Here is a 9321-nt window from a genome sequence, read left to right on the forward strand (position 1 = left end):
ACTGATGGAGCGGCTTGCTCTGTGACTGTGTTATTATGGGCCTGGAGGAGAACCCCGACAAGGGAAAGCAGCAGAGTCCAAACCCCCTAGAAACCCCTTGAATGCATTTACTCTACACACTGTGGCACTGGAAACCTCTTGAGTACCTTTCAGGAGTTCAGTCATGGTGAGAACAATTAGGGGCTTTAACAGGGGTATTCAAAAGCCTAGCACTGAGAGCCACCAGATTCATTTGTTACATTCAAATTTTCTCCCTTGGCCACATGAAGCTTTGTTTACACAAAATAGCTGATACCATTTTAAGTCTCTTGGCTTTCCATTTTTACTGCTGTGTTTAGCTCTTCTGACTGTGTTCCTTCTGAAATAAAGTTGGCAAGAGGTTGGGAACATTGTGGTACCCATAGCCAGTGTCATTTCTTCAAACAGGTATGTTTGGCAGCTGCCTACTCAGGAGGACGAGAGGGCTCTGCAAGATCCAACCAGAATAAGAGGATGTTCTCCACAGCCCCCTCTCCACCTTATCAGCTACAATGCAATCTACTGAAGCCATTTTTATCTGAGTCAGAAAAAAAAAAAAATAATGGCATATTTTCTCCAAATGTCACTATCCTAATATGAAGGGGCAAAACCTATTATTCCCAATGTTTGCCTTTAGCATATTACCAGTGGTTCATATGTTACACATCTTAACAAAAATCAGAGATCCTTATGGCTGTATCGCCTTCACTTAGTAGCTGTGTGGTGGTAGCTCGGCAAATCAGATATAAATAATATTGCCATCATTATTCCCAAATTGGTTCATTATTATGGTCTATGTAAGCAGAGTGAACCTGTTGGTGAAGAAATGAAATACGGAATTCCATCTCTTCAAAGAGGGGTCAAATGTGGCTAAAATATATTTTGATAAGACCTCTAGGGGGATGACTTCGGAAGCAAGAAGGCAGCACACAATCCTAAAAGCCAGAGACGTCCCATTGTGGGATGTGTGGGAAAGTCAAGAAAAAGGAGGGGCTCCAAAGAAGAGCAATTCCTTGCATGGGGGGAGATAGAAAGCTAATGGGAAAGAGGACAGTATGGAAAAGCAAGGATGCCCCACCAGTGACCTATTTTCCCAACTTTCCCTGTCTTGTGTCTCCAGAGAGCAAACGAGGTCAAGAGTATATGGTGTGCATAAAGGAAAAATAAAGTCCACAGATTCCGAGGGGGGGTGCCATGTGAATGATCGCGAATCAATTAAGTGAGTGAGAGGCCAAAAGATGAGATGCACTAAAATTAGCTTCAACAAGAACAAATACTTTTCTTATGCTTCACACTACTACAAAAATATCTTATGGCAGGACATATTGCTACGTAACTAAAATACTCAGCTGAGGGCTTGTATCATATCAGAAAAGTGGAATCACACATCATGGGAGAGAGAGCAAATGAACTGTGAGATCTTGGAACTTAATTTCATTCCTCTGGGTCAAAATTTCCTTGTTGGCTAAAATGACATAATGGGGCATCTGTATACTTCTACACTTTATATAATTTCATTAGATTTGTATGAGGCTATCATAATCAGCCCTGGCTACATTTATAATAATTCATTTCCATTTGACTGTGATAAAAATAGTGTTTATTTTATATTTTAAAATGCAAGTATTCCATAACATCAGACACTTCTATGTTATAATAGTTCAATCTTAAAGTTTGAAAGTGAATTTACCTATGTTGGAATTTTAAATATATTCTTAGGAAACTAGATACTCCAACTCTACACATCCAAAAATCTAATTCCTTTGATCCACATTTCACCATCATATGCACTTGCTTTTTATTTTGTATGTAAGATAACATGTTGCATGTGCATATGTAATGCAAGTATTTTGAGTGTAGACATATATGCCTTTTATTTACCAGGGCTGCAGGAGTTACTCCAAGAGGTCTAGAATCTAGAATATACACCAAATTTTTTAGATAGATAAATAATATATTTCAAAGATATAAATAGACCCTGTTGTGACTATACACAGTGAAATTCATTTTTAAAAGACTGATCATATGCATAATTATCATTATTATTATTATGCATTTGCTCAATCAACTGATACTGAAAGTACAACTATGATCAAGTGGCCTCCCAATTTTTTTAATTATAAAGGGGAACTTTATAGCAGAAAATGATGAATATCACTATACTAATTCACAGTTGTATTACACAGAAATGTTGATAGGGCAAGAAACTACCAATTAGATCACTTCGATCAGGCCATGACAAAATAAACTGCTATGAATAATTTTATGATTATTCATACAGTGATTTATTTATAATTATAATTCACATAAAGTGTAAGTTACATAATTAACAAACATATTGGAAGAGTGATAGTCTATAATTATATGATCACAATTCACAGTCCATTGCATTTTTTTTTTTTTTTTTTTTGCTGAGTCCAAACTCCACACACAGTATTTCCTGACTTAGGAAATATTACAAAATACAATCTAATTTTACTGTTAAATATGTATTCTTAGATATGTAACTCTTGTATGAACAAAACAGCTCAGTGCCATTTGTTGCATTTTATATGTATGAACATAGTAACTACAACACACTCTTTGAATAGCTTGTCATGAGAAAAATTACTTTGAATGTTTTAATATGAAAAGAGGAAAGAGCAGATTTTCAGAAGAAAAATAGTAAAAGTGTTTTCCTTTCTCCCTCTGCTTTATTCACAGTTCACTGTTTGGCAATTTCAGATCTTGTGATAGGCAAGCAACATCGGGTCGGTCAGTCATCTCTTCTCCAAAGCTAAAAGCCTGAGGAGTCTTAGAGTTTTGACACCTGCATATTGCTTCTACACAGGGGAACCAAAAAAGCCTGTCAATTAAGGCTCTTTCATTGTAAGCCAATGGTCAGGGTAAGCAGCAAGGGAATGTCCATTGAGCCATGTGGTTGGCCTGTAATGGGATGCTGTCTGCAGTATAAGATATTCCAGGGTGGCATTCTCTGGGCGGAAATTAAAAAGCATATTTGTAAGGTGATTAGCAGAATTTGTCAAATAAACAAGGCTGTCTACATTCCTATAATATTCCTTTGTAAATATGCCTGAGCAAATCTAAAGCAGTTCCATAAGTCATAAGGGAATATGCATTTTAAAAATATAGGAAACCAAGAAAATGCTGGCTATTTACAGGCATCAGTGAAGTCAGATAAACATGCATGATCAAATTCATCTGAAACAGAGAAATATCGGGGATACTTAACATAAAAAGTAAGACACTGGGAATTTAGAAAGAGAAGGTTGCTCTTTAGCAGGAAAGTTGTTTAAGTCCATGTACATATTACTTTTATTTATTTAGTCCATGTACTTTATTTCCTGCTCTTTAGCAGGAAAGTTGTTTAAGTCCATGTACATTTAGGGTTAATTTTCCATTTTCCAATTTTACCTTCACCAATATATAAAAACTTACTTTTTCACCTGATTCTCCAGTCACTTAAAAACATCTATGGAAGGTCCCTTCACCACCTATGCCCTTCTTATATGTGTAAATATATTTATGCCAAGATACAAGAACACTAAAGAAATGCAGTGTTAGTGGTGACACACGGGGGATTGCCTCCCCCTAAAGAACGTTCGTAATTATTGCAATGAGCAAATTCCAAAACAGAACCGTTATCTTTATATTCTTATGCCCTCTGTTACACTTAGTATTCAAATGCACTGTGCTTTTGGTAATAAAGTGACAAAAGAGTGTAGCTTTTTGGTCAATTGACCCAATTTAAAGTAGTAGCATCAAGTTTGTGAACATTTGTTTGTGTACTCTTGGTGCCAAAAACAGAAACACCTGAGTACTCAGGAGCGTTAAAAAAAACAAACAAACAAAATGAAACACCAAGTAATCAGCTGAAAACACTCTCACACACAAAACCCTTAGTTACCATTCTTTGAATGTTATTCAAAAGCAACTGTTTTTTTAGTTACTTAAGGCAACTATATTCCCATATGAGTACTGCTGAAAAAATGGAGTACTGAGTGAAAGTTAGCAACCAAAGCCTTCAGTTCGTCTGTTACTTACTCACTGAACAATATTACCTACCAGCTAACTGTAATTGGGACTAGAGAGAGCCTACAAAGATTTACAATAAGAGTATGAGGAAAAAATGCACTGCTAAATTCATACAACTTTGGGGAACCCTTAATAATAATTGCATATCTTTCTAAGGCATGGCTGGATGGTGAGCCCTTAGACATACGTCTTCTTTCTTGAGTGCAAAATGTTAACTATCCTATTTTAAAGGATTCTTGATTTCAAAGGATTATCTTGAATCCTGAGAGGTGAAACGCAGGGTCAGAAGTCACAAGGCACCGACAGAGCCTGAAGTGCCACAGGGGCCCTCTGACTCAGCCCCAAATTCCACAATGCCTGGATGTCTCTTAGAGCTGGGCTCCTTCCTCTTTGACATTCCTGATACAACTAATGGAAATAGGATTGGAATTTAATAATAAAAATGCTGACACGGTCTTATCTATAGCTGCCCAAATGGTGCTATTACAATGATGCTTTGTAAGTTGAGCATGACCAGAAAACTTGCTTTTAAATCTTATTAATCAACACTTGGGTGCTTTGGGTGCCACACATTTTATAGTCTGCTTTATAAAAACATGAGATTTACCAAACAGCCAAGATCATATCTGTTGTGAGACAAAGTAGATCCCAAACACTTCAGTTTGTAACAGACTAAAAGAATCTGAAATATAAATCTTAAATTAATCCTAAAAGTTCAGTTGTTCTTAAATGTCATTTTAACAATAACATGATTTGTTCACATACACTGCAAACATAATAAACATCTCTTTTAAATTTTTTCCTAGTTTGAGGAATATTGTGATTACTTATCAGCTAGACATCCTGACTTTGCTGAAGCAAATAGTCAGGAAATAAAATGAGTACTTTCCATATTTATAAATGGTATTTCTTCTGCTATCTTCCCCAAATATTTTCTAATCTAACTACATAACTTGGGCTGATAAAAGGGCAATGAAATAGAGAAATAGATATTTTAAATTATTCACTGCCTTCATGTTTAAGTGCTTTCCTATTAAGCAAAGCTTTTTATTACTGATTTGTAGGATACTGAAGAAAAATGCTATAACCTGCCTCGGTTACATAATCGTCTACGAAAAGAAAGTAACAGGTTACAAAGTGCCATTAAAATGACCAAAACTATCTTTCCTAATGTGAATATATGCAGTCTTCAAGTTAAAAGGACAGCAATTACATGGGTCCGTATGTTTGATGGTCAGTATCTTTTTTCAGAGACTTCTTTTTCTTTCTAGCATTATTTCTATCCCCTACTGAGCTTATAAAGCCTCCAGAATATGCCCTGTTTGGTAACATATGTGTGGCTTATGTCAGAAAACAAATGAGGAAGTCATTTATAAAATATTACAATAAGGAGTACATGAAATATCATCACAGACTGTATTTCTGTACGTAGTTGGAGACTAACAGCCTGGAAGCAGCCGTAGTGTTACCCTGACCCCTGAAGGAAGGAATCAGGAGTTAACTTCACATCCAATTTTCTCCACAATATGAACACCAAACCTCCAAATCCACTGGCACAATACATCAACGTTTAGGCACGTCCTGCAGAAATATTAAAGTGGTCTCAAATATCGGAGCTCAAAATTTCATTCCACCATTCCACCATTCTGATTTGGGGTAAGCAGATCTTCGCAAAGTTACTTAGTAGATGTCTAGATCCTGCACCTGGCTCCACAGGAAAAACAGAATCATCTCATCTCCATGCTAGAAAAGTCCCTTAGCCTTCTTGGGAAAATAAATGTAAAGGGAAATAGGAAATAGCACAACTAGATGAAAAGACAATTTAATTCCACAGGGTTAGGATTTCAGCAGAGTTGCATTTTGAGGGAATTTAGAATCTATCGAGGGAAAAACAGATCCCGAAACATTAGAAGGCCAAAAAGGAGCTGATGTGTATCCTCTTTTTTTAAAAAAATCGCAAGTCCAAATAAAACATCAGGGTAAATGACATTTTGTTCTGCAGTACAGCAAGCACAGTACATTTATCTCATCTCATGGTCAAAGTCACAGGCGGCTGCAACATGTCCCTTAAGCCATTCAAGAAGTAAAACTTGAAAATTGATTGCTCTTTATTTCTGAGATTTGTATTAATAATGAACTCATTGCCATTTATTTTCTAATTTAACAAGGTATTATTACCTTGGAAGGTTTTTACTTCTCTTTTCCCTGAGGGTTAAAATGGCCCAGAAAGAGGTCTGTCAAGGCAAAGATAAAGGTACACAACACTCACTTCTGACACACTGTGGAAGCAATCGTTTTTTATGAGGGAAACACCAGGCTGAAATCTGCATTAAGCTCCACCAGGCAAAATGCAAGAGGACCCTGAATAGTCATTCTGCTCACTGTCTTCATTTCAACCAATTTAACTTTCTGCTCAGTTGGGGTCATGTATGTCAATCATAGGGTACAGAACTATGACCTTGGCTGGGATCATCAGCCCCAATTACTCAACGGGGCACTTGTGAAACATTGCGGACTCATTTTGACTCTCCACGGGTGTGGCTAAAATTGGTCCTGTCCAGCTCTAAAGGTTACATAGATCTGCTGTCCCTCAGAAACTCACTATGAGAAAACTCATGCTAAATTTGCCACAGAGATCAGGGTTTACAGGACCCTCGGAGCTAATCTCTGTCTGCCCTCCTCCTCCTCTGTTAGCTGTTAACAAGCCTTCAAAAGTTAACAGGGTGATGGAGCCTCCCTCTATACAATCATTTCATCTCACTATCGTTGACTGAAGCTCGCTGATGTAATGAAGTTACATAATCACCGATTATGCACGACTTCCATCCATCTTCCTACATATCCACATATCTTCTCCCCTCCCCTTCAGATCAATCTACCAGGTGAGATTTATAACACATGTAAATGCTCCATTCTCTCATCATAGGTACTGAATATGGGACTTTAGCATTGCAGTACAGTGCACTGAACCACGTCATCAATATTGATTTTTTTTATCCCATTTCCCAGGCAGAATATGCTTAAACATCCTTCGTGGTCTAGTCTCTAACTTTTTACTGAAAGGGTAAAATAGATGTAGCAGATAGGACACATCCTCAACTTAAGGTTAAGAGAAGTGTGTAATTGCCTGCATTTCCAAAGCTGGCTGCATTGCAATAGAAGGATGGTCTCTGCTTCCAGACCTTCAACTCCCCTGCACGTGGATCGCAGCTTCAGCTATTTAGGGTATTAGGTAAATAATTATATTATTGGGCTATTGAACTTGAGAAAGAAAGCATTCGGTGATATTTAAAATAATATTGCACGATTCTCTATTCTGCTCATCATTTTCAGCTTTTTCTTTTCTTTTCTTTTCATTCCAAACGATAATCCAGTGGATAAAAAAGTAGCCCAGGGTACTTAATAATCTCCCATAATCACAACCTAGAGAATAATTAACAATGATTATCACCTTAAAGTTTAAGAACTTGACAAGTGGGATGTCCCTGGTCCCATTGCGGCTGTGAAATGCAGCAGAATGCTGCACTGAGTTGAAAACATATTTCTTTTAATGAATAAAGAGTAGCTCGTTTCATTTTAAATAGGGCTCTTCAGTAAGTGTTCCTTTCACTGCTGCTACCCCTTCCAGAACACAGGAGCCACAAATATTGCATCGAAACAATAGAGTGTCTACCCGGAATTAATTCAAGACACTCTTCCATATCAAAATAATTGGAGGGGGAAGTGATGCTTTGATTTATTTTCAATTACACTCAGAATACAGACCTACATACACACACACACACACACACACACGCACACGCACACACACCAACACACCCAACTGCAGTTATTCCATTCAGTGCCAATAACGGCCACATCACAGCCATCAGTGCGATGCAGCAATCATCCAAGTCACCCATTCCCATTACAAACGCCCAAGTTTGCTCACGCCACTGATGGGTTTGCATATAGAAAATGACCTTACCCACAACAGTCTTCCAAATTATTCTCCTCTGGATATCAGTCGGCAAGGTAATTGCTGGTCATCACAATGCGTATTCAGAAAAATCCACGTTTTACTCCTGTGTTCTTTTTCTTGTTTTTGCTAGCAATTAATATCGTGAACAAGATGCCCATTCACAAATGCCAAGTTCACCATAAAAGCAGATAATTCCATACAGCTCTTCCCTACAAGACTGCCTCCAGTTAGTTCTCAAAGTGCCCGATTGTTTGGTGAAGATACAATCCAGGTGCAGAGCAGGGGGGGGGGGGAGACGACTAGGAGAAAAAAGAAGAGGCAGATAGAAAAGGAGACACTGAGAGAGGAGAGAGCAGAAAAAGAGGGAAGAAATTTTTTTAAAAAGGAGGAAGGAAAAAGGCCGGTAAGTGAGGAAGTCTGCGAGCTCTATAACAAGAATCGGAGTCTTGCTTGCAAATCTTCTGTATACATGTAGCCCTTCAGATCCTCTTGGTCCCCAAGTAAAATTTCCAGATCCGGGATGCAGCCATAAGAAAGAATCCTATGTATATTTCACAAGTATCCCGCAATAACAGATCCGACGGGGTTTTCCTTGTACAGTACTGCTGTGTGAAAGCACACAACCCCTGCTGTTTGGGAAGGTGTCTCCTGGGTCCTAGCTCTCTTCAGCAGCCCCCAAAAATGATTTTTCAGAAAAGAGTGGGGGAAAAAAAAGCAGGTTTGCGTTTGCCTTGAATGATGCTAATCCTGAGCGAAAACGACAAGAAACCACGAATAGCTCGAGATCTTGATTAATAGCCACAATCCACTCAAAATATCCCAGGAAAGAAGGAGCGAAAACAAGAAAGAGAAACTGCAATGCATAAATGATTCCAGTGTTTCTACAAGATCGGTTCATTTGATTGAATGCATTCTCTGGGTTTGCTGCAAGTCATAAAGAGGATAGTGTTACTGCCACCCAATGGATATTTTAGTACTAGCCAATCCACAGAACGCCACCGCTTTGCGAGTTTTAGTTTTCCGAGGACTAAAGAGAAAGGAGGGTAGCTTGGAAATCTTTTGGAAAAGACCCCGAGAGGCCTCAAATAACGGGAATCTGTCTTTCCAGGCAAAACTGGACGGCAAATGGGGACGCTTATCCATTCCTGCGGAAGCCACCTTAGATTTAGGGTTCCATTTCTCTAGGAGGCAGAAAGGTACAGAAAGCGATGCCTAAACTGACACGCTCACAATAACCTTTTCGTCTCTTCTCTTTAAAGCACATTTGTTATAGCGCGCGATCGCCCTCTGTCCCTGCACCCCTGCCC

The 9321-nt window shown here is 38.3% G+C and overlaps 1 protein-coding gene across 2 annotated transcripts in view; it reads right to left on the bottom strand.

Moving 5' to 3' along the window:
* Positions 1-8954, bottom strand: part of IL1RAPL1 (interleukin 1 receptor accessory protein like 1) — a 1364983-nt gene extending 1356029 nt beyond the window's left edge. For both annotated transcript variants that reach the window (XM_078065379.1, XM_078065380.1), the window contains exon 1: positions 8021-8954. The gene's annotated coding sequence lies outside the window, so the exon portion shown is untranslated. The remainder of the gene's footprint in view (positions 1-8020) is intronic.
* Positions 8955-9321: the final 367 nt, after the last annotated feature.

Source organism: Halichoerus grypus, chromosome X (genome assembly GCF_964656455.1).
Source record: "Halichoerus grypus chromosome X, mHalGry1.hap1.1, whole genome shotgun sequence".
Classification (NCBI taxonomy): Eukaryota; Metazoa; Chordata; class Mammalia; order Carnivora; family Phocidae; genus Halichoerus; species Halichoerus grypus.